The sequence below is a fragment of the Hemitrygon akajei genome, chromosome 13 (assembly GCF_048418815.1).
Source record: "Hemitrygon akajei chromosome 13, sHemAka1.3, whole genome shotgun sequence".
In the NCBI taxonomy this organism is placed as follows: domain Eukaryota; kingdom Metazoa; phylum Chordata; class Chondrichthyes; order Myliobatiformes; family Dasyatidae; genus Hemitrygon; species Hemitrygon akajei.
In genome coordinates, this window is record NC_133136.1 from 32,730,274 (window position 1) to 32,756,469 (window position 26,196).

Consider the following 26,196-nt stretch of genomic DNA (forward strand, 5'->3'; position numbering starts at 1 on the left):
GTAGTCGGGGCATCGAAGATTATGGTGAGAAGGTGGGGGAGTGGGACTAAAGGGGAGATTGGATCAGCTGATGATGAAATGGCAGAGCAGACTCGATGGGCCGAATGGCTGACTTCTGTTCCTTTGTCTTATGGTCTTATGGATACTAAAAGAGAGTTGGCGGTAGATATAGGACCAATAGAAAATGACACTGGATTCAGATTCAGATTCAGTTTATTGTCATTTAAAAACTGCAAATGCAATGCAGTTAAAAAATGAGACAACATTCCTCCAGAATGATATCACAAAAACACATGACAAAACAGACTACACCAGAAAATCCATGTAACGTTTGGCAATCCCCAATCCAGAGTCCAGAGAGGCTGCTGCGTATTAATATCGCGCTACCATCTTAGCGCGTTCCCCAGAAAGGAGCTCCAATCCCACCAGACAAACAAGACCAAAAACTAAAGCTACAAGACCTGCACAAAACCACATAGTTACAACAGTGCAAACAATAGCATAATTGATAAAAACCAGACCATGGGCACAGTAAAAATAGAACAAAGATGTTAAAAGACTATAAGTTCGAAAGAAACCACCACACAGTTTCCACAAGTCCTCAGGGTCCTGACAGACTCGTCATCCCACGCTGGCGGCAGAAGGGAATATCCCCGCTATGGACTTCCAAGGCGCCGCCCGACTCAGCCTCGCAGACACGGCACACAATGAACGCTCTGTCGAACCCAGCCTCGCAGACACAGCACACACCGAAAGCGACCTGACCGCAGCGGATTCTGAGTCCGTCGAACCTCAGAGCCTCCGACCATCCCCTCCGGCACAACTTCTCCAAGCACCATCCTCTGCCGAGCATATTAAGACGGTCCCACCAACGGCCACCGGCAACGCGACCCCGAGGACTGGGGGCCTGTTCTTCCCAGCAGAGACCCGGACCTCACAGCAGCAGCAACAATGAAGAGGGCCTTCCTGGAGATTTTCAGATGTTCCTCCATGCTCCGTGCTCCCACGTCCATTTTTCATCCGATTATGATTGCGCACGGCACCCCGCTTCACAAATAACAGATAATCAGCTCTGGAGTGGCCGCTGCAAGCTGCGTCGCACCGCCATCTTGGATATCTGGAGATATTGTAATGAGAGATGCAGAGATGGCAGAGGAACTGAATGTGTATTTTGCATCAGTCTTCACAGTGGAAGACATCTGTTGTATACCGGACATTCAAGAGTGTCAGGGAAGTGAAGTATGTGCAGTGCAAATTACGACTGAGAAGGTGCTCAGGAAGCTTAATGGTCTGAAGGTGGAAAAATCTCCTGGAGTTGATGGAATGTACCCTTGGGCTCTGAAGGAAGTAGCTGGAGAGATTGTGGAGGTATTAACAATGATCTTTCAGGAATCAATAGATTCTGGCATTGTACCGGATGACTGGAAAATTGTAAATGTTACTCTGCTATTTAAGAAGGGTGGGAGGCAGCAGAAAGGAAACTATAGACCTGTTGGCCTGACATCAGTGGTTGGGAAGTTGTTGGAAACGATTGTTAGGGATGAGATTATGGAGTACCTGGAGGCACATGACAAGATAGGCCAAAGCCAGCATAGTTTGCTGAAAGGAAAATTCTGCCTGGCTGCAGTTACCAGTGGAGTTCCATAGGGGTTAGTGTTGGGACGACCGCTTTTTACGATGTATGTCAATGATTTGGACTATGGGAATAATGGATTTGTGGTTAAATTTATCGATGATGCAAAGATAGGTGGAGGAGTGGGTAGTGTCGAGGAAACAGAGAGCCTGCAGAGAGGCTTAGGGGAATGGGAAAAGAAGTGGCAAATGAAATACAACATTGGAAAGTGTACGGTCATGCACTTCGGTGGAAGAAATAAACAGGGCAGACTATTATTTAGATGGGGAGAATTCAAAATGTAGAGGTGCAAAGGGACTTGGGAGTCCTTGTGCAGGATACCCTAAAGGTTAACCTCCAGGCTGAATCGGTGGTGCAGAAGACGAATGCAATGTTGGCATTCATTTCTAGAGGTATAGAATATAAGAGCAGGGATGTGATGTTGAGGCTCTATAAGGCACTTGTGAGAGAGTTCAGAGAAGATTCACGAGAATGATTCCAGGAATGAAAGGGTTACCATATGAGGAACGTCTGGCAGCTCTTGGGCTGTATTCTCAGGAGAATGAGGGGGGGATCTCATAGAAACATTCCAAAGGTTAAAAGGCTTGAACAGACTAGATATGGCAAAGTTATTTCCCATGGTAGGGGATTCTAGGACAAGGGGGCACAACTTCAGGTTTGAAGGACATCCATTTAGAACAGGGATGGGGAGAAATTAGTTTAGTCAGAGGGTGGTAAATCTGTGGAATTTGTTGCCACGAGCAGCTGTCCAAGTCATTAGGTGCATTTAAGGTAAGATAGATAGGTTTTTGATTAGCCAGGACATCGAAGGGTATGGGACGAAGGCAGGGGAGTGAGGATGACTGGAAAATTGGATGAGCCCATAATTGAATGGCAGAGCAGACTCAATGGGCTGAATGGCCTACTTCTGCTCTTATATCTTATGGTCTTAAAACCATAAATATGATTCCATTGTTCAATAAGGTGGGTAACAACCAGCCTGTTACCATCACATCTGGTTTTGGCAAGATGCTGGATCTATAATCAAAGAAGAGATTGATTGTTTAGAGAAGCTTCATGTAGTTAAACGGCTTCATGAAACGTAAATCATATTTCACAAATTTGCTTGAGTTCTTTCAGGATGTAACAAGCAGAGTCAACGGTGAGGAATATGTAGATATAGATTTGTATTTTCAGAAGGCGTTTAACAAGATGCTGGTGCACAAGATAGTGGCTCGTGGTGTTAGGGGATATTTATAAGCATGGATTGAAGAGTGTTATTGCTTAGAAATCAGGGAGTTGGAATAAATAGGTCTTTTCAATCTGTAAGGATGTAACTAGAGAACTGCCCTGAAATTAGTTCTTGGCCCTCAAATATTTGTTATCTGCATAAATGACCTGAAGGCCGAGGCAGAATGTAAGGTTTCCAAGTTTGTCAATGACAGGAGAATAAGTTAGAGAGCAAGTTGCAGTGAAGACATCAGGACTTTGCAAAACAGGGCATAGATATGTTAAATGAGTGGGTGAAAACTTGACAAGTGATTAAGCACTTCAGTAAGAATCTAAAGGCAGACTTTTATTAAATGGAAAGAGATTACATCTGAACAAAGTACAAAGGAATCTAGGTGTGCATGTGTGTGAACCAGTACACGTTAGCAGGCAGGTGCAGCAAGTGATTAGGAAATCACAGTGGCCTTTATTGCAAGACAGCTAGTGCTCAGAAGTAGGAAAGCGTTTTTGCTATTGTACAGGCAACTGCTGAGGCCACACCTGAAGTACTGTGCACGCTTTTAACCCCAGTTCATCAGAAAGAAAATACTAGCATTGGAGACAGTTCCAAAGGGATTCACTCAGCTAATTCCTGTGATGAATGGGCTGTTCCAGCATGAATGGCTCAAGAAATTGGATCTGTGTTCCCTGCAGTTTAGAAGAGCGAGGAATGATCTATTGAAACACTAAGGATGCTTACGGGTCGTGACATAGTGGATGGTTGAAATGTTTCCATTAGGCAAACTTCAATGAGCAACCTTAGGTATGGGATTTAGGAACGGTCATTTAAAACTGAGTTGCAAAGGGACTTCTCACAGAGGATGGTCTCTAGTGTTCTCTATCTACAAATGTTGCAAAGGCCAAACCTTTTAGGATATTGAGGACGCCATGAAAACCAGCCTTCCCTCTATGGACTCTGTCTATACTTCCTGATGTCTCAGTAAAACAACCACCATAATCAGAAACGCAACCCACCCCAAACATTCTCTCTTCTCCCCTCTTCCATCAGGCAGAAAATACAAAAGTCTGAAAGCATGAAACACCAGTCAAGGGCAGCTCCTACTGATCATAAAACTGTTAAATGGTTCCCCTAGTACAATAAAATGTACTCATCCTCATAATCTGCCTCATCCTGATCTTGCATCTGTACACTTTCTCTCTACCTGTTACACTTTATTCTGTTTACTGTTACTGGTTTACCTTGTTCCAGCTCAATGCATTGAGTAATGAACTGAAAGATTTCCCTGTATACTGTACGAACAGCATACAGCACAATACATATGACAATAATAATCCATTTCCAATAATTCCAATTCCAGTTGACAGAGGAAGTACATTTCTGAAGGATCGCAGAACCGAAAGCTATGGGATCAGGCACTGAAGTGGAGACGAGGACAGCTCATTTTGAATGGCAGGCCAGGCATGAGAGGATGAGCAACCTGCTACCCCTCCTATTTTCTCAGATTCTGATGTTCTGTCTCAAATAATTTTGAAGTATTGCTTATGATGATTTTTCTAAAATTAGTGAAAGGAAAAGTAACTATTTTCTGGAGCTTAAATCATTCCTTGGAGATTTATACTGCAATTTGCCCAAGTGTGTAGGGTTCTACCCCTCTTGAAGGACAGCTGGAGCACCTTATAGCACGTTTTTTACAGTCACTCCCTTTCAGGTGCTGTGTACACATGATGTAATATACAGAGAAGTCCAACGATCGATTGCATTTGTTTGCTCAGTGTTACACTGTACCATGTAGATCCACCCACTTTGTCACTAACATTGCTTTTAGACTAGAGCACAAGCCTATTTTCTTACTGCAGCCCAGACAATTTTTAGGCCACTTTCTGTAGTTTTCACGTAATTTTCAATCAAGAGCAATTTGAATTTTCTGTTTTTGCTTTGCCAACGTAACAACTGAACTTTAGTCGATTTAATTACTGGGTGTCACTTCATTGTTGATATTTGTTGACGGTAACAGAAGAAAGAGCTCATGGTGCTGTGGTTTGGAGTTGCCAAGTACAATTTTTTTCTGTAAGGAAGCATTGAAGGAAAGCAGTAGCCCAATGCCATACAGGAATTATTAAGGTGAGGAGTATTTCCACCTACTTTTTAGTTGATAAATTACATGGAATTCGACTGAACCATTTATTTATTTTTGAAAATATTGTATAGTCGATCATAATCGTCATAAGCCATGGGATGTGGTTTTATTGATTCTTAAAGCCGTATTTTTTTGTAATTAGGTTTGACTGTACTTTGCTCTTTCAACACATTGCCGGCAATGTATATCCCTATTTATGATGTTAACTGAACAGTTTAACCACTTCCAAGTCTTATACAAGAGGGGCATTTAGTAATTTGTCTCATAAATAGCACAATGGGCAACATGTTGCCTAGTATCTTAAGATGGAGATTATAGAGTTTTGGCTGTTAACCACTGAAATTGAGGTATACCTCCTGTACCTAATAAAGTGGCCACTGAGTGCATGTTTGTGGTAATCTGCTGCTGTAGCCCATCCACTTCAAATTCCGACATGTTGTGCATTCTGCATACAACTGTTGTATTGCATGGTTGTTAGAATTACTGTCGCCTTCCTATAAGCTTGAACCAGTCTGGCCATTCTCCTCTAGCCTTTCTCACTAATAAAGTGTTTTTGCCCACGGAACTGCTGCTCACTGGAGTTTTTTGGTTTTTTGCACCATTCTCTGTAAACTCTAGTAACTGCTGGGTGTGAAAATCCCAGGAGATCAGCAGTTTCCAAGATACTCAAACCACACCATCTGGCACCAACAATCATTCCATGGTTAAAGTCACTTAGGTCACATTTCTTCCCCATCCCGATGTTCAGTGTGAACAATAACTGAACCTCAAAGATTCAAACTACATTTGATATCAAAGTATGCATATAGAATGCAACTCTGAGATTTGTCCGTAAAGCAAAGAAACACCCTAGAACCTGTTCAAGAGAAACATCAAACAGCCAACATGCAAAAAGCAGAACAAATTGTCCGAATGGCAACAAGCCAGCGAACAGCCCATGAAGCATCGAAGCCCATGTCTGCCTGTTTTAATGCTCTGAGTTGCTGCCCCATGATTCATTGATCAGGACTTTGCATCAACGAGCTGGCAGGCCTGATAAACTGGTCACTGAGTGTAAGTGCAGAAACATATCTTTGAAGACAGGGTTGTAGGGCGAAAGGAACTGCCTTCACACTCCTTAAATCTTGATAGATTTCTTTTTATTATGCATCACGCTCTAAAGAATTGAAGGCAATTTGCTGAATCGAGCCGCGTCTTCCAGAGTACCTCTTCAAAAAGCAAGTTTTTAGTTGGGACTACTAAGACAGGGGTACAGTCTACTTTAAAATAAAATATGTACTTCTTCCATTCATATTTTCTAAGTGTTGGCTCCGTCAAGTTTAGTTTTAGGAAGGGAGATCAAATTAGCTTGGAGGAGTTTTTCAAAGTATGATAATAATTCTTATCGGAGTGTGGGGCAGAGGAGGGAAGGAGGATCAGGCATGATGGAATGGTGGAGCAGAGTTGACGGGCCGAATGAGCCTATCTGCTCCCATGTCTCATAGTCTAAGTCCGCATCTGTGTATTTTTATAATTACTTATTATTATAATTTTTTAAATTTATCACAAGAATAACTTTGATTGATTTTCAATGAGCTTTTATTCTTGCCTCTGTAGAATCATGACTTTGCCTAGCTACTGCAAGTCTGCATTTCACCGGTTTCCAATGAGGAGTCAGGTGTTTTTATTGCAAGAAAACTGAGATCAGGCGTAACAGTTTTTGCACACTTGCAGCAACCATGCATTAAAGCAGTGAAGTTCAGAGAATTTGAATTTGAAACCTTCTTGATATTGTTAAATTGTGTTACACTTTTATGTAATGAGCCATTTAAGATGCTGCTGATGCTTTTGGATTCATATCACAGCTCAAAGTTCCATGGATGGTTAGTTTATCTATCTATTATATATTTATTGAGATAGAAACATAGAAACATAGAAAACCTACAGCACGATACAGGCCCTTTGGCCCACAAAGCTGTGCTGAACATGTCCCTACCTTAGAACTACCTAGGCTTACCCATATCCCTCTATTTTTCTAAGCTTCATGCATCCATCCAGGAGTCTCTTAAAAAACCCTATCGTATCCACCTCCACCACCGCCTCCGGCAGCCCATTCCACGCACTCACCGCTCGCTGCATAAAAAAACTTACCTCTGGCATCTCCTCTGTACCTACTTCCAAGCACCTTAAAACTATGCCCTCTCGTGCTAGCCATTTCAGCCCCGGGAAAAAGCCTCTGACTATCCACAGGATCAATGCCTCTCATTATTTTGTACACCTCTATCAAGTCATCTCTTATCGTCCGTCGCTCAAAGGAGAAAAGGCCGAGTTCACTCAACCTATTCTCATAAGGCATGTTCCCCAATCTAGGCAACATCCTTGTAAATCTCCTCTGCACTCTTTCTATGGTTTCCACATACTTCCTGTAGTGAGGCGACCAGAATTGAGCACAATACTCCAAGTGGGGTCTGACCAGGGTCCTATATAACTGCAACATTACCTCTCGATTCCTAAACTCAATCCCACGATTGATGAAGGCCAATGCACCGTATGCCTACAGAGCAAAGTAAGTCTTTCCAGTCCTTTGAGCCTCACTGCGCAGTAATCTCCCAATCTCATGCTAGCCTATTCATGGGACAATTTACAATGACCAATTAATCTACCAAACGAGCCTTGATGAAGGTCTCAGCCCGAAATGTCAACTGTACTCCTTTCCATAGATGCTGTCTGGCCTGTTGAGTTCCTCCAGCATTTTGTGCGTTGCTTGGATTTCCAGCATCTGCAGATTTTCTCTTGTTTGTGATTGGAATCTACCAACCAGTGCATCTTTGGACTGCAGAGGAAACCGAAGCAGCTAGAGGAAATTCGCACGGCCATGGGGAGAAAGTACAGACTCCTTCCAGGCAGCGGCGGAATTGAAGCCGGGTCGCTGGTACTGTAAAGTGTTGTGCTAACTACTGTGCTGCCCCAAATAATTTGGGCTGCCAAATCTCTTCTGAGTCTATCCTATTTTCCATGATGCAAGTACAGCGCAGTGATATGGAGATTGTCCTAAAGGTGGAGCTGGGATTTAGTCTCCATGAGGAATGTGGAGTGTTTACTGTTACTAGTACTGTCAAGGACATGAGCCTCAAGCAGGTAGATTGCTAACAGTGAGGTCAAGCAGATTTGTCCCTCTTTTCAGTTCAGACGCAGACTGGTTGCTGTGTTTTTGGACACCTCTGTTGGTGAGATACGACAAAACTATTCTTTACCATAAACATTGAAGTTCTACACTGAGAGTCCCTTTTGCCTGTCCTTGTTACTGGTAGTATTGTAAGTGTTGTTCAACATCAATGCAACATCAAGCGAGGGAAGCCAAAAGTTTGCTTCCCTTCATTTGACCTGATGCCTCGGGGTTTCACATGCTCTGTTTGGATCAATCTTATGGACAACTTCTACCTCACTGCAATAGAGTATTAAATAGTTCCCTTGTCCAAATTAAGAACGACTCAAGCTAGCAATTTATGAACGCAAGATTTTTATTTTGAAAAGTGAAAGCAACAGCATATTTTCAATCAATCTAACTGTTCTTGTTTAATAATTCCTGTCTCTTTATTCATGTAATTTCTCTCCAACTGCTTCCATTAATCAATAATCAGATGATCTTGTTTACAGTTTATTCCCACTGTAATACTGGCTCACCTTACCAGACATATTCTCTTTCTCTTATCCAATCCTCCCCAAACCCCTCTGCAAATTAAAACCAACTTTTCTTCACTCTTTCCCACTTCCAATGCAAGATCTCTGATCCGTCATGTTAATCATGTTTCTCTTTCTACAGATCCTGCGTAAGATGGTAAGCGCTTCTAGTGTTTTCAGTTCTTAATCTTTCTGTAAGCTGTAATTTGCTTTTTATCATTATCTGAATGAATTGCAAATGAATTGTTCATATGACTGCACCACAGCATCGATGAAATTCAAGCGACGTTTTATATTATCATGGAGAGTTAGTGAGTAGGATGAGGGAAACAATTATAGATCTGAAGAACAACTAAATGGGAGAAATGGAGGCAAATTGGATTTACTTAATATTCAAAGTGGGAAACAGTGGCTCTGTGGGTAGGAGAAGGTTTATTCTTACTCTGGTGGTGAAACAACTGCTTGTGACTCATAAGAGAACAGGATCATTTACTTTATAACTTTTTAAGGGAGTGTCATGATTGCATCCCCTGTTTGCTGAAAGGCAAGAATAATCAACAATATGGCAGAAAGATCCAGCCTTTCCTCATAAAACAACACATGGCCTTCATTTATTAGTCTATGGAACCTTCTCTAGAGTGTTTCATATGCATTAACTTCCTGACTTAAATGTAGAGGGCTATGTTGTACAGAGGCCTTCGGATCTGGTCTCATCGTGCACTAAGTAACTGAAGCAAAACATCCTTGATATTGCTTTCTATTATCACACTATAAATGATAATATTCTGTTAACTTTACTAATTACTTGAAGAACCAGCATAGCAGCCTTTTACAAACCATTAAGGTAAAGTAAATTTTCATGCCAAAGTGGATTGTCTTACATTTCCCCACATCATACTCCATTTGCCTAACCTAGCCTATCGGTATGTATCTATGATTTTTTTGTCCTCTTCACAACTTCCTCCACCTTTGTTACTATTTCCAAATTCTTTCACTTTTTCACTGATGAAGCATCTCAGATCTGAAACATTGTTTCCACAGATCCTGTCTCCCTGCTGATATTTTATTTAAATTTCAGATATCCAGTATCGGCATTTTTACTTAGATTTTTGTCAAGTGAAAGTGATAACAGGCATCTGAAAGATACGAAGTGTATGTACACTCACTTAATTGGATTAGGTACACCTGTATACCTGCTTGTTAATCAGCCACTCAGGAGGCAGCAACGCAGTGCATAAAAGCATGCAGACATGGTCGAGAGGTATAGTTGTTGTTCAGACCCAAACATCAGAACGGGTAACAGATGTGATCTAAGTAAGTGGCCATAGAATGATTGTTGGTGCCAGACAGAGTAGTTTGAGTATCTCCGAATCTACTTAAGACATACAAAAAAGCTGGATGAACTCAGCAGGTCGGGCAGCATCCATTGAAAGAAGCAGTCAACGTTTCGGGTCGAGACCCTTCGTCAGGACTTAGCTTCGTCAGAATCTACTGTTTCCTGGGATTTTTACACATGACACTCTCTAGAGATTAAAGAGAATGGTGTGAAAAACAGGAAAAAAAAATCCAAGGAGTGGCAGTTCTGTGAGCAAAAATATCTTGTTAATGAGGGAGTCCAGAGGAGAATGGCCAGGCTGGTTCAAGCTGACAGGAAGGCGACAGTAACTCAAATTAGCATGCATTACAACGATGGTGTGCAGAAGAGCACCTTAGAACACACAACATGTCGAACCTTGAAGCAGATGGTCTAAAGCAACAGGAAACCGCACTGGGTTTCACTCCTGTGGTCACTTTATTAGGAACACTCCTGTACCTAACAAAGTGGCCACTGAGTGTATCTTGTGTGAAGGGATAGGTTTCAGTGAGAAAGTATGAGAGGTTTATATGATGAGATGCGAGATAGAGCTTTTCCTCTAGCCTTGCCCTTCAACTTTTCTGTAATTTCTATGGTCACTTTAAAAAAAATTATGATGGGGGTTGGGCTGATCATCTATTGCACAGCGTTACGTATTAACTTCACTTGCAAAATTAATTTTATTTATTTAGTTGGAGATACAGTGTGGGTTAGGCCCTTCTGGCCCTCTGAGCCACACTGCCCAGCGTCCCCCGATTTAACCCTAACCTAATTACGGGTTTTACAATGACCAATCAGTACATCTTTGGACTGTGGGAGGAAACCGGAGCACCCAGAGAAAAGCCATGCATTCCACACTTAAGGCATTAACCTTAAGGAAAAGAGTATGTTACAAACTGTGGCTTGAAGGTATATTGTGAAGACGTGTGTGAGTCGAGTTAAATATGTATGAAAAATGCCACAGCTGTAACATTAAATAATTATAGAAATTACAGCTGGCACAGAATTTACCAACATAGGGTTCACTTAAACGCAATAAAAATGTGGCATTTTTGGGACTTCGGTGGTGCTGAATTTGCAGATTTCTAAGGTTTTGCATGTTATTCATGATTTGAATGTGGATGTTATTAAAACCAAAACACATTATTAATTTACATTTCAAAAGTAGTATTATAGTATAGTATTTAAAGGGAAAGGGAATATTTAGGTATAAGAGTTGATAATGATATAAAGAATTTATATAAATTATATACAAAGAATTTATATAAATTAAATTATTTACCATTATTGAAAAAAATTCAAGATCTTCCAAACTTTAAGAATTATTATAAAGCAAATCAACTTAGATTTATTGCATCTTTTTTTGATGAAGATAAACCAGCATGGATTAGAATAGAATTAGATAAAATAGGAGAAAATATACCAGAAGATTTTATATATAAGTGGGAATCTAAATGGATACGGGAAAAGAAAGAATCTCCTATATTAAAACATTTGATTGATTTATGGGATAAGATAAATGTTGATGATGAGATAAAGAAATCTTTATTAGCAAAGATTAATTCAAAATAAACTTATTCCTTTTACAATGGATAACCAACTTTTATACAATTGGTTTCAAAAAGGGATTAGATATATAGGAGATTGTTTTGAAGGAGGTATATTAATGTCATTTGAATAAATACAATATATCAAACAACACTCTTTTTTGTTATTTCCAATTAAGGGCTTATTTAAGAGATAAATTGGGTCAAACAATGTTATTGCCGAAACCTAATGAAATAGAAACTTTAATTCAAAAAGGAAAAATTAAAAAATTTATTTCTTGTATGTATAGTTTGATTCAAAAACAGGCAATTAAACAAGGAATTCATAAGTCAAGACAAAAATGGGAAACTGATTTGAATATTAAAATTGAAGAAACAAGTTGGTCAAGACTATGTCTTGACAGTATGACAAATACAACAAACGTCCGGTTAAGATTAGTGCAATATAATTTTTTACATCAAATATATATTACACCACAAACAATAAATAAATTAAACCCAAATTTATCTGATCAATGTTTCCGATGTAATCAAGAAGTTGGTACTTTTTTACACTCTACTTGGTCTTCTTTTAAAATTCAACCTTTTTGGACAAATTTAAGAATTTTATTGGAACTAATTATTGGAACACAACTTCCACATAATCCAACATTATTTTTACTAGGCGATATTGAAGGGATAAAACCGAAATCCAAACTGAATAAATATCAGAAAGAATTCATAAAAATTGCATTGGCAGTAGCCAAAAAGGCTATTGCAGTTACTTGGAAATTGGATTCAAACTTAAGTATAGATCGTTGGAAGAATGAAATTTTTAGCTGCATTCCACTTGAAAAAATTACTTGTAATTTAAGAGATAAATATGAAATATTTCTGAAAATTTGGTGCCCTTATTTACAAAAGATAGGATTAAATATATAGGTGCTCCGAAGATAAAATTATTGGTTATCTGGGGAAAGAAATAAATATATATACTAAAGCTATTATGAACTCCATGGAGCATGTGGGGATCTTCCGATATCCAGGCATTCTTTCTTTCATTTTTCTTCTCTCTGTTTTTTTCTCTTTCTATAGGGATATGTTAGGGGGAGGGGTTAAGGGGAGCGGGAAAGGGTTGATAATTTTTTTAATAATTTTTTTTCCTTCTGTAACCTTTTTGAAAATTCAATTTAAAAAATTTTATTAAAAAAAAGGGAATGCAGGAAATGGGATTCTGGTCATTTGAAAGAAACCATGACAACTGGGTCCTGAACAGGTTAGAAAGGAGCATAGGAACCTGGCCACCTCATAAGCTGGAAGGATTGTGGAAACCCAGCTCTCAATATGTCAGGAGAGAGCCTCAAGGAAGGAAGGACGGTTTGAAACTAGAGCTGTAATGAATGGAGAGTAACCCAGGAACCAATACTCTGGGGAGTGGCATAGGCGTGTGGGAACTGGGACCTTGAGAGTTGGATGGAATTGTGGGAAACAGGGCTTGGTGAAACAGAAGACCTGGCGAGTGGAAAGAAGCAGGAGAACTTGATGCTGGTGAGTGGAAAGGAGTGCAGCAAGCTCCTGGTGCTTAACCATCAGAATTTATGAATGGAGACCTTTGCTCCCATGGATGCTCCTCGGCCTGCTGGGTTCTTCTGGCAGTTTATTTTATTGCTCAGGAATTCTGAATGATTGGATGGTGGATTATCATAATTTTACTGTAGCCACCAACATAAATGGAAATACAAAAAAGTTCAACAAGGAAGTACATTTTCAAAGGGCAGTAAATGGAATAATGGTGCTTACAGGGACAAAACTGAGAACCAGTAAATGGATGCTGGAAGTATTGATAATGTGCTAAATGAGTGGTTTGTTCTTGCTTTCACATTCAAAGAAGGTACTTCTAGTGTTAAAGTGAAGATAATGAAGGTGCTGGCTACATTAAAATTTGATAGCATGGAGATCTATTAAATTTGAATGTACTTGATAAAATTTTGTAAAGGTATATTAAAATTATAAAATTACTTTATACATATTTTCTACTATAAAGGTTTAATTTAATTTGTTCCTTAACAAAGACTTAATTTGCTACTTTGAAGACAAAAGAAAATCTTTGAAGAATGTCTTTCAAACTCAACCCGTGTCTGTAAAGACTAGTTAAGTCTTTTTTCATTGGTTCAGTAGAATAAACATGCTTTTAAAAATGGATTTAAAAGAAACTCTCTTAAGCACCTGTGCTCTGCCATCTGTCACTAAGGAAGGGCCATCTGAGGAATGACTTGCAAGTTTCAGTTTGCCAAAACAAATATATTGCGGTTGATTTACTTATCCTTACAATGAGGAGAGTGCTTCTTTAATCACCATCCAGAGCAGCTGGTATCCCCTGCAAAAGTTAAGGGTTGTGCCAGTTTTCACATATGAAAGATTTTAGAACTGAACCCCCTCATAAACCTTTGGAGAGCTGAATTGGAAAATTAGACCGAACTTAAACAACAAAAATGCTGGAAGCACAGGCCAGTTCAGGCAACATCTGTGCAAGGAGAAACAGTTAATGCTTCAACTGATGCATTAACTGAAAGTGAGAGTGAGAAATCAAGTTACTGTACTTTTCAGTAGCAGAGAGGTTAAGGAGGGGATAGGTAGAACAGAAGGAATAACTATGATTGGGTGAGACCGAAAGATTTAAAAGCAGTCGTTAGTATAGTTCATTGTCTGTGTTCTGTGTTGCTAACAGCAAAGCTTTGTGACATATGACATTCTCAGCAAGTGGATGAGTGAAAATGATTACAAGCAGCAAATGCCAGGCCTGATACAAGCAGAGTGTGGGAGCAAGGTAGACTTGGGGCAGTTGCTTGAGAGATGAGGTTGGATGTGGAGAAATGTGAGGCGACGGATTTTGATGGGAGTATAGCACAACAGTGTAGTGATTAGTGCGATGCTGTTACAGCTTAGAGTGTCCTGGAGTTCAGAGTTCAATTCCAGTGCTGTCTTTAAGGAGTTTGCAAGTTCTCCCCATGAACTGCGTGGGTTTCCTCTGGATGCTCTGATTTCCTCCTATCGGTTAGTAGGTTCATTGGCCATTGTAAATGCTAGTGTTTGACAGGTAGATTGTTGAGCGGTGCGGCTCATTGGGCTGGAAGGACTTGTTCCATGCTGTATCTCTAAGTAAATAAAATAGCTTGGGGAATATGAGCAAAAATGATGGGAAGTAGCAATACTGGTTAAGAAAGACATGTACACGTTTGTGGCTTAAGAGTAGCATTTCACTTAGAGGCAGGAAAGTTATGCCAAAACTTTGTAACACAAATATTAGTATGACTTTCACATTCAATTCTAATTCTTACATCGTAGGCATTAGAGAATGATATTTGGGAATGGAAGTGTAGTTACAGTTACAAGGATGGACTAGGGAGGCTGAGATTGTTCAGAGGGGAAATAAAAGGTTGAGGGAAGATTTAAACAAAGTATTTAAAATGCTGTGGGTTCTCAACAGAATTAGTGTTGGGAGGCTCTTCCCTTTGGTGGAAGGATTAAGGACTAATGTTTACAGGAATTAAATAAAGAGGAAAGGAATTAGAGTGACATGAATAAAATCTTTTCCATGCAGTGTGTCATTAGAATATGGGATGTACTGCTGGCAGATATGGTGAAGACAGATTCCAGTGGTAGTGTGACGTGGAAAAGAGTGTATGGAACCGGAAGAGAAAGCAGAGGTACTTAATGAGTACTTTGCTTCAATATTCACTATGGAAAAGGATCTTGGTGATTGTAGGGATGACTTACAGTGGACTGAAAAGCATGGGCATGTAGATATTAAGAAAGAGGATGTGCTGCAGCTTTTGAAAAGCACCAAGTTGGATAAGTCACTGGGACCAGACAAGATGTACCCCAGGCTACTGTGGAAAGCGAGGGAGGAGATTGCTGAGCCTATGGCGATGATCTTTGCATCATCAATAGGGACGGGAGAGGTTCTGGAGGATTGGAGGGTTGCAGATATTGTTCCATTATTCAAGAAAGGGAGTAGAGATAGCCCAGGAAATTATAGACCAGAGAGTCTTAACACTCTGCTTGTATCAGACCTGGCATTTGCTGCTTGTAATCATTTTGACTCATCCACTTGCTGGGAATGTCATATGTCACAAAGCTTTGCTGTTAGCAACATAGAACACAGACAATGAACTATACTAACTACTGCTTTTAAATCTTTTGGTCTCACCCAATTAGAGTTATTCCTTCTGTTCTACCTATCCCCTCCTTAAGACCAGAGAGACCAGAAAGCTTACCAGTGCTTGGTAAGTTGATGGAGAAGATCTTGAGAGGCAGGATTCATGAACATTTGGAGAGGCATAATATGATTTGGAATAGTCAGCATGACTCTGTAGACGGGTCATATTCTGCATGGAGGTCGGTCACCAGTGGTGTACCTCGGGGATCTGTTCTGGGACTCTTCGTGATTTTTATAAATGACCTGGATCAAGAAGTGGAGGGATGGGTTAGTAAATTTGCTGATAACACAAAGATTGGGGTTGTTGTGGATAGTGTGGATGGCTGTCAGAGGTTACAGCAGGACATTGATAGGATGCAAAACTTGGCTGAAAAGTGGCAAATGGAGTCCAACCCAGATAACTGTGAGGTGGTTTATTTTGGTAGATGAAATATGATGACAGAATATAGTATTAATTTTAGGATTCTTGGCAGTGTGGAGCATCAGAGGGATCTTGGGGTCCGAGTCCATAGGACACTCAAAGCTGCTATGCAGGTTGACTCTGTGGTTAAGAAAGCATATGGTGCATTGGCCTTCATCAACTGTGGGATTGAGTTTAGGAGCTGAGAGGTAATGTTGCAGCTATATAGGACCCTGGTCAGACCCCACTTGGAGTACTGTGCTCAGTTCTGGTCACCTCACTACAGGAAGGATGTGGAAACTATAGAAAGGGTGCAGAGGAGATTTACAAGGATGTTGCCTGGATTGGGGAGCATGCCTTATGAGAATAGGTTAAGTGAACTCGGCCTTTTCCCCTTGGAGTGACAGAGGATGAGAGGTGACCTGATAGAGGTGTATAAGGTGATGAGAGGCATTGATTGTGTGAATAATCAGAGGCTTTTTCCCGGGGCTGAAATGGCTAGTACGAGAGGGCACAGTTTTAAGGTGCTTGGATGTAGGTACAGAAGAGATGTCAGGGGTAAGTTTTTTATGCAGAGAGAGGTGAGTGTGTGGAATGGGCTGCCGGCAATGGTGGTGAAGGTGAATATGATAGGGTTTCTTAAGAGACTGTTGGATGGGTACATGGAGCTTAGGAAAATAGAGGGCCATGGGTAACCCTAGGTAATTTCTATGATAAGTATATGTTTGGCACAGCTTTGTGGGCCAAAGGGCCTGTATTGTGCTAAAGGTTTTCTATGTTTCTCTATGTTTCAAGAATAGGATATTTTAAGGGGGATATTTCTCAAATTTGTGATGCTACAGAGAAAGAGCCAGAGGTTATTTCTCTGTAACAAAACTAACAAAATTAATTTGTTAAGAAAATTTATGAAACACACCTTTAAGTTTGTGTCTGTTGCTTTGTTGGCATGTATTGTTAAATGGTGTGTAGCTAATTTGGGAATTTTTTATTAGAGCACCTGATTTGGTGATTATGTTTTGATTTGCTTACATTGTACATAGATTATCAATAATAGAAATATGTTTGCAATATTTATCATTTTGGATAAATACTTCCATGAGTCATAGCATTTATGAAGTAATTGTAGAAACAAATAGCAGTTGACTTGGTAGAACCTTTAAATTCCTTGGCGTTAACATATCAGAGGATCTGTCCTGGGACTACCATTCAAGTGTCATCACAAAGAAGGCATGACAGCTCCTCTGCTTTCTTGTCAAATGACTGCACATGCATGGTGGAGCGTATCCTAACTGGCTGTATCATGGCCTGGTTTGGAAGCATCAATGCCCAAGATATACACAAACCTTATGTCCCACACTACCAGGTTCAGGAAAAGTTATAAAAAGTTATCACCCTCCAACCATCAATCTCCTGAAGCGTTGCAGCTAATTTTCATGCACCACTACTCTGAACTGATTCTATGATCTGCAGACTCACTTTCAGGGACTCTTTACAACTCGTGCTCTCAGTACCATTTTTTATTTTATACTTGGCCTTTCTTTGCACACTGATTGTTTGTCAGTCTATCTGTTTATGTATAGTTTTTTGTAAAATTCTAGTGTATTTCTTTTTTCCTGTAAATGCCTGTAAGGAAACGCATCACAAGGTAGTATATAGTAACATACACTGGACATTCTTTGATAATAAATTCATTTGAACTTTAAGTATTTGCATTGTTGGAATAAAAGAAACAGAAAAAAATGGAATGTTTATCAATCAGGTAACTGATTGGTAGAGAGAAATCAGATTTACTGGATTTGTCCTGTTAAGAAAAAATAAATTTTCTGATGCAAGTTTATGGCTACTCATTCATGGTATAAGAACTGAGTAACTGAATTGATTTTATAGAAGGTGTGAACAGAAGCGAGGAGAAGGGTGCAAACTATTTGTTTCCAAAAGATGAATGAACCATTGTGGTTCAATGGGAGATTCCCTTTGAAATACTAAACAGGGACTATCACTTGCTTCTCTGACAATGAGGAAAAGTTGTTTTCAATTATTTTTGCTCTTCTTCCCCTATAGGAGATATTTTTATCTCCTTCCCCTACTCTTACTTACTTAAGCCCAAAACCCCTATTGGGGCATAGGCCGCTTCTTGGTGCATCCTTCCTCTCCCAGGGATGAGGTCGTTGAAGCTTCTGCAGCACTGTGTTTATACAGGATGGGGTTGCTAGAACCATGCCCAATCCTACTCCTTTTTCATTCATGCTGGAGTAAAGGGCTGAGAACACAGCCTAGAGGGGGGGGGGGGGGGAACTGCTGTGGAGGATAATCGTGGCAGATCTGTTACTCTTTATTCTTACTGACTACACGCTGTTGGTCAGGAAGACAGGGATCTAGTTGCTGCAAAGGTGTTGAGTCCCAGGTCTAGGAATTTGGAGTGATGGTATTGAAGGTGGGGTACGATACAAAATAATAGTCTGACCTAGGTGTCTTATCCATATGCTCCAAAGATGAGGGAGCACCAGCAAGATGGCATCTGCCGATGATCTGCTTTGGCAATAGATGATTAGCAGTGGGTCATGGCTGCCTGAGTGATTGGAGTTGACGTGTGCCATCATCCAGCCTCTTGAAGCGCTTCCTTGATAGTCAATGCCAGAGCCACTGTCTGATGGTCATTAATACATGTTACCTTAATTTTCTTTGGTACTGGGATAGTAGGGCCTTCTGAAAGCAGTGAGAGCCATAGATTGATGTAGTGAAATGTTAAAAGTATCTGCAAATTTCACCCCCCCCCCCCCCACCAGCTGATCTGCTCAGGATTTAAGTATAAGGCCAGTGACTCTGTCTGGGCTAGGTGTCTTCCGCAGGTTCACTGCAATGGTGACATTCTACTCCCCATCTGTTGGAAACATGCACAGAACGTGCTCATCAAGAAGGGATGCACTGCTGTCAGCAATGCTGCCAAGTTTCATTTTGTAGCCCGTTATAGCATGTAAACCCTGGTGTGGGACTAGAATTTGTCTCTTGGCATCCCTGATAGCTTTATGTTCATACCCCAATTCCTTCCATAGGTTAGGGTCACTGATTTGAACGCTGGAGACCTGGTCTTCAGTAGGGAGTGCATCCCTCAGTGCATCCATGGTTTCCACAACGGGAAGATCTAGATAGACCTCTTTGGTACATAGAGCTCTACATATTTGCTGAAAATGTCAGCAACTGTGGTGACATACTCAGTTCAGTTGGCGCTGAATCTTTGAATATGGACGAGTCTATTGACTCAAAACTGTCACATAGAAGCTCACCTTTGTACTCAGACCACACTGTTAGACTTTCTGTACTGGGTCGATAGACAATAGACAGTAGGTGCAGGAGTAGGCCATTCAGCCCTTCTAGCCAGCACCACCATTCACTGTGATCATGGCTGATCATACACAATCAGTACCCCATTCCTGCCCTCTCCCCATATCCCTTGACCCCACTATCTATAAGAGCTCTATCTAACTCTCTCTTGATTGCATCCAGAGACTTGGCCTCCACTGCCTTCTGGGGCAGAGCATTCCACATATCCACCACTCTCTGGGTGAAAAAGATTTTCCGCATCTCTGTTCTAAATGGCCTACCCCTTATTCTTAAACTGTGGCCTCTAGTTCTGGACTCATCCATCAGCAGGAAATCCTCTGATTGTGTAGCACTGGCTGGTGAAGCCACTGTCAGCCACATTTCGGTGAAACAGAGGGCAAACAGAAGTTTTAGTATATGCTATCATTAAAAAAAGGGCAAAGGTCTCGGTCCAAAACGTCGACTGCTTACTCTTTCCCACAGATGCTGCCTGGCCTGCTGAGTCCCTCCAGCATCTTGTGTGTGTTGCTTGGATTTCCAGCATCTGCAGATTTTCTCTTGTTTATTAGATGTGTTTGCATGCTTAAAGGCAGCTAAAGCACCAGGGCTTGTTAATATATCATAGCGGTTGTGTGGGGGGGGGGGGAGGGGCAAGGGAGGAGATTGCTGAAAATCTGATCAAGATTTGTTGGACTATCAGGACACTGGAGCAGGGATCCAATTGCAGAATCAGTACTATCCACACAGTGATATTAATTGAGTAACAAATTCCGACATGCAAACGAAGTCGACGTCAAAGTTCAGGCAGAAATCAAAACATCCAGAATCAGGAAACAGGCAGAGTTAATATTCAGACAGACAGAGTACAGATACAAATGCCAGAAAAGCTCAGAAAACTCACTGGCACAATCTGACAACAAACAGGTGAAAACACAGGACTGAAATACGCTGAACAATAAACAGAGAGGCAGATGGTAGGTGGAGCACAATGAGACACAGGTGGCAGCAATACAGCTAATAAAGAGAAACAGATGAGAGACGGAGTACTCAGTGATACAGGGGCCGGAGTAGAGCAGGAACGGGGACAGGAGCACATGGCGATACAAAACCACAGACTGACAGCTGGGGGAAACACACAAAAAGACAGAGTTCAACTGGAGGTACTGACATGGACTCAGATGAGGTACCAGGTGACAGAAGAGCAACTATGGTACCTTTACTCAGTGAAACAAAAATAAGTATAGGACTGTAAAACTAATGTCAAAGGATTCAAAGTAAATTCATTATCTGTGCATATGTCACCATATACAACCCTGAGATTCATTTTCTTGCTGACATTCATAGTAAACACAAGAAGCAATAGAATCAATGAAAGATGGCATCCAAGACGATGGACAAACAACCAACATGCAAAAAATAACAAACTGTGCAAATTCAAAATGAAAAAAAGAAATAATAATCATAATAACATATAAGCAATAAAGATTGAGAAAATGAGTTGATGAGTCCTTGAACAAGTCCACCTGTTGTGGAAACAGTTCAGTGATGGGGTGACTGGTGTTGAGTGAAGTTATTCCCTCTAGATCAAGAGCTTGATAGTTGATGGTTGATAGTTGACTGTTCCTGAACTTGCTGGTGTGATTCCTTAGGCTGCTGTACCTTCTTGCTGATGGCAGCTAAGAAAAGAACGTGACCTGGGTGGTGGAGGTCCTTAATGATAGATGCTGCTTTTCTGTGATAACACTCTGAGTAGATGTTTTTATTTGTGGGGATGGCTTTACCCATGATGGAATGGACCTTATCCATTAGTTTCTGTTCAAGGGCATTTGTGGTTCTGTACTAAGCTGTGATGTGACTAGTCAATATACTCTGCACTGCACATCTATAGAAGTTTGTCATTGTTCTAAACGACATGACAAATCTAAGTGAACTTCTAAGGACGTAGAGGTGCTGCTATGCTTTCTTCACAATGGTACTCTTTTGCTGGACCCAGGACAGATCCTCTGAAATGATCTGAAGAATTGAAGAATTTGAAGTTGCTGATTCTCTCTACCTCTGATCCCCCAGTGAGAGCAGGCTCATGGATCTCCAATTTCCTCTTCCTGAAGTCAATAATCAGCTCCTTGGTCCTGCTGACACTGAGTGAGATGTTGTTGCTGTGGCACCACTCAGCAATATTTTCAATCTCCATCCTATATGTTAACTTTTCACCACCTTTGATTCAGCCAGCGATAGTGGTGTCATCAACAAACTTAAATGTGGCTTTGGAGCCATGCTTAGTCTCACAGCCATAAGTATAAAGCAAGTAGAGCAGGGGGACTTAAGCATATAGACTTGTGGTGCACCTGTGCTGGTGGAAATTGTGAAGGAGATGTTGTTGTGAATCCTAAATGCCAGGGGTCTTTAAGTGAAGAATCCAGTTACACAAGGAAGTATTGAGGCTTAGGTCTTGAAGCTTATTGATTAGTTTTGAGTTTTGGTGGAGAGGTTATTGCAAAAGATTCTGAGTGCCAGAATTATTTAACACCTGCAAAGGCAGGATTAATCCAAGATAGCTCTGACTGGGCAGTACAGTTTACACTAATATTAGTAAAACCTTTGATAAGGCCCCATGTGGAAACTAGTACCATAGATCCAAGGCAAATTATCAAACATGATCTAAGTTTGGCTTAGTAATAAGAGGCAGTGTGATAGTGGGGGGCTGCTTACCTGACTTGAAATATGATGTAGCATTGTTGAAAGTGAAAATGATAGTTGTAGAGTGCATTAGGATATTGATCTCTTGATAATACTGCATGAATAATAATTAGTTCAAGGTGATGCACTCTGGGAAGGGTAATAAAGATAGAGCACATTGATTAGTGGGACCCAAAGGAGTACTGAGTGAAAAGAGATCCAGATGTACTACTAGTCCAAGAATTTCCAATGGTGGCAATACACACAAGGTAATATGAGATACTGTTTTCATTAGCCTGGGCATAGAATACAAGTATAGAGAGATTATGTATGACTTTATAAAACATTGATATACCACATCTGGATTATATGTGTAGTTCTGGCTGCTACACACTAGGAAGGATATGATGGCAGAGGAGCGGATGCAGAGGAGATTCACTGGGATATCACCTGAGATAAAACATTTCAGGTTTGTGATGGATCCAAGAGGGAGAACTTGTAGAATGCTTACAAGATGGCTTTTTAGAGCAGCTTGTCATTGAGCCCACTAGGGGATCAGCTATTTTGGATTGTACAATGAACTGGAATTGATTAGTAAAGGAACCCTTGGGGACCAGTGATCATAATATGTTAGAATTCACCCTGCAATTGAAGAGAGAGAGAAGCTAAAAGCAGATGTATCAGTATCACAATAGAGTAAAGGGAATGACAGAGGCATGAGAAAGGAGCTGGCATATGTTGATTGGAGGGGAACTCTAGTAAGGATGACAGCAGAGCAACAAGGGCTGGAGTTTCTGGGAGCAATTTGGAAGGCACAGGATAATACATCCCAAAACTGAAGAAACATTCAAAAGCAGGTTGATGCAAACATGGACAAGAGAAGTTAAACCCAACATAAAAGCCAAAGGGAGGGCATATAATAATGGGAAGTTAGATGATTGTGAAGCTTTTAAAAACCAACAGAAGGCAACTAAAAAGTCATAAAGAAGGTAAATGAAGGTAAGCTAGCTAATAATATCAAAGAGGATGCCAAAGATTTAAAAAATATATAAAAAGTAAGAGGAAAATGACACTGGAGAGGTATTACTGGAGACACAGAAGTAGCTGATGAACTGAATAATTATTTTGCATCAATATTCACTGTGGAAGACACCAGCAGTATGTTGGAAGTTCACGAACATCAAGGGGTAGAAGTGAGTGAAGTTGCCATTACTTAGGGAGAAGGTGTTGGGAAACTGAAAGGTCTGAAGGTAGATAAATCACCTGGAGCAGATGGTGAGCGCCCCAGAGTTCTAAAAGACGTGACTAAAGAGATTATGAGGGCATGAGTAATGATCTTTCAAGAATCAATAAATGATTCCAGAGGACTGGATAAATCAAATGTCACTCCACTCTCCAAGAAGGGCAAGAGGTAGAAAGAAGGAAATTATAGGCCAGATAGTCTGAGCATGGTATTTGGGAAGATGTTGGAGTTGATTGTTAAGGATATGGTTTCAGGGTACTTGGAGGCACATGATAAAATAGGCCAAAGTCAGTATGGTTTCTTTAAGGGAAAATCTTGCCTGACAAATCTGATGGAATTTTTTGAAGAAATAACAAGTGGGATTTACAAAGGAGAATCGGTTGATGTTGTGTACTTGGATTTTCAGAAGGCCTTTAACAAGGCGCCACACATGAGGCTGCTTAAGAAGTTAAGTGCCTATGGTATTACTGGAAGGACACTAGCATGGATAGAGCATTGACTGATTGGCAGGAGGCCAAGAGTGGGAATAAAGGGAGCCTTTTTTAGTTGGCTGTCAGTGACTAGCGGTGTTCCACAGGGGTCTGTGCTGGGACCATTTCCTTTTACATTATATGTCAATGATTTGGATGAGGAAGTCGATGGCTTTCTGGCCAAGTTTGTGGATGACACAAAGATAGGTGAAAGGTCATGTCGTGTTAAGGAAACACGAGGCTACAGGGGACTAGGACAGATCAGGTGAACAGGCACAGAAGTGGCAGATGGAATACAGTGTCAGGAAGTGTATGGTCATGCACTTTTGTAGAAGGAATAAAGGCATAGACTATTTTCTAAACAGGGAGAATATTTAAAAATCAGAGGTGCAAAGGATCTTGGGAATCCTCGGGCAGGATTCCCTGAAGGATAATTCCTATGTTGGGTTGGTGGTGAGGAAGGCAAATGCAATCTTGGCATTCATTTCGAGAGGACTAGAATATAAAAGCAAGCATGTAATGTTGAGGCTTTATAAGGCACTGGTAAAGCCTCATTTGGAGTATTGTGAGCAGCTTTGGACATATTATCTAAGAAAGTATATGTTGACTTTAGAGAGGGTTCAGTGGAAGTTCATGAGAATAATTTTGGGAATGAAAAGGTTTCCATATGAGGACTGATTGATGGCTCTGAGCCTGGACTGACTGGAATTCAGAAGAATGAGGGGGGCAATCTCATTGAAACCTGTCGCATGTTGAAAGGCTTCGATAGAGTGAATGTGGATAGGATTTTTGCTACAGTGGGGGAGTCTAGCGCCTGATGGCACAGCCTCAGAATAGAGGGATGTCCATTTAGAACAGAAATGAGGAGGAATTTCTCTAGCCGAGGATTGGTGAATCTGTGGAATTCTTTGCACAGGTGGTTGTGGACGACAAGTCATTGGGTACATTTAAGGCAGAGGTTGATACTTTCTTGATTAGTCAGTGCCTGAAGGGTTACAGGGAAAATACATGATATCGGGGCTGTGAGGGAAATGGGTCAGGTTTGATGAAATGGCAGAGTAGACTTGATGGGCCATAGAACATAGAAATCTATGGCACATTACATGTCCTTCGGCCCACAATGTGTGCTGACCATGTAGAATTACCCTACCGCATATTCCTCTATTGTTCTAAGCTCCATGTACTTATTTAAGAGTCTCTTAAAAGACCCTATTGTATCCGCCTCCACCACCGTCACCAGCAGTACATTCCACATCAAATGGCCTAATTGTGCTCCTGTATCTCATGGTCTGATTTCAGTTATGAGAGGACATTGGATAGATTAGGCTGACTTTGTTCTCCTCAGATCATAGAACCTTTTTGAGGCATATACAAAGTAGATTGGAGGAAATGTTTCCTCAAAGTAGAGATGTTCAGAACAATAAGACATTGTGTTAGGGTAAGGGTTCAGAGTATGAGTACTTTCAGCCATATTGTGCTTGGCATATGGAATGCTCTGCCTGAGCCAGTGGTGGAGGCAAAGACTCATCTTTAAGTAGTGTCCAGATCAACTAAGTCTCAGAAGGCTTGTGCAATGCCAGTTCAGACAATGGGCTGAAGGGCCTTTTACTTTGATGTGTGAATATTACACAATGACACAAGACACTGAATGTTACAATATAAATACACCAGCATCTCAAATGAACCCAGGATTATTTACTTCTGTGCATTTTTAGATTGTGGAAAGCGCGATGTTAATAACGAACTCTAACAGGCAAAAATTCAGCCCAATAGTATCTTGTGGGATGCAGCAAAGAATTGCAATCAAGCTCAGAAATAGATCAGTTGGTGCCATTATTCTTTTACTTCCCTTCTCCATTTGGTCTGCATTACTTCCACCTACAGTCAAGCCTAAATGCAGATAAAACTTAATTCACCAGGGATGATATTTCTGGGCAACATAACAGGTTTGAAGCTTAAGCGCATGCCAGATGTGATTGGTGCTTCAGAGCAATGCATACTGGGGAAATTATAACCTTGTTGCTCATACATTTGGTGGCAATGGCAACAGCATGCAATATATGTTTGATGCTGCTGTAAAAATTTAAGTGTATATGCACATTTCAGAAGCCATTTGGACCATAGATGCAGGAGAAAGTCTAACAGGCCCACTGGAATGAACATAAGTTCAAAGACCCTGCTTTACCTGAGTAGCCAAAGATGACTATTTGTCTTTCTGTGATGGATAAGATATCTGATGTTTCATGTAAGATCTTCTATTACTTTTGCAGTGTATGTATGTGGTGGGGGGGGCATGGTGTTTATTTGATTGAATGACCCATTTGGATATCTGTGAAACATGCATGGT

The 26,196-nt window shown here is 40.7% G+C and overlaps 1 protein-coding gene across 1 annotated transcript in view; it reads left to right on the forward strand.

Moving 5' to 3' along the window:
* Positions 1-4,658: 4,658 nt before the first annotated feature.
* Positions 4,659-26,196, forward strand: part of atp8b5b (ATPase phospholipid transporting 8B5b) — a 145,105-nt gene continuing 123,567 nt past the window's right edge. The window contains exon 1 of the mRNA XM_073064367.1: positions 4,659-4,964. The gene's annotated coding sequence lies outside the window, so the exon portion shown is untranslated. The remainder of the gene's footprint in view (positions 4,965-26,196) is intronic.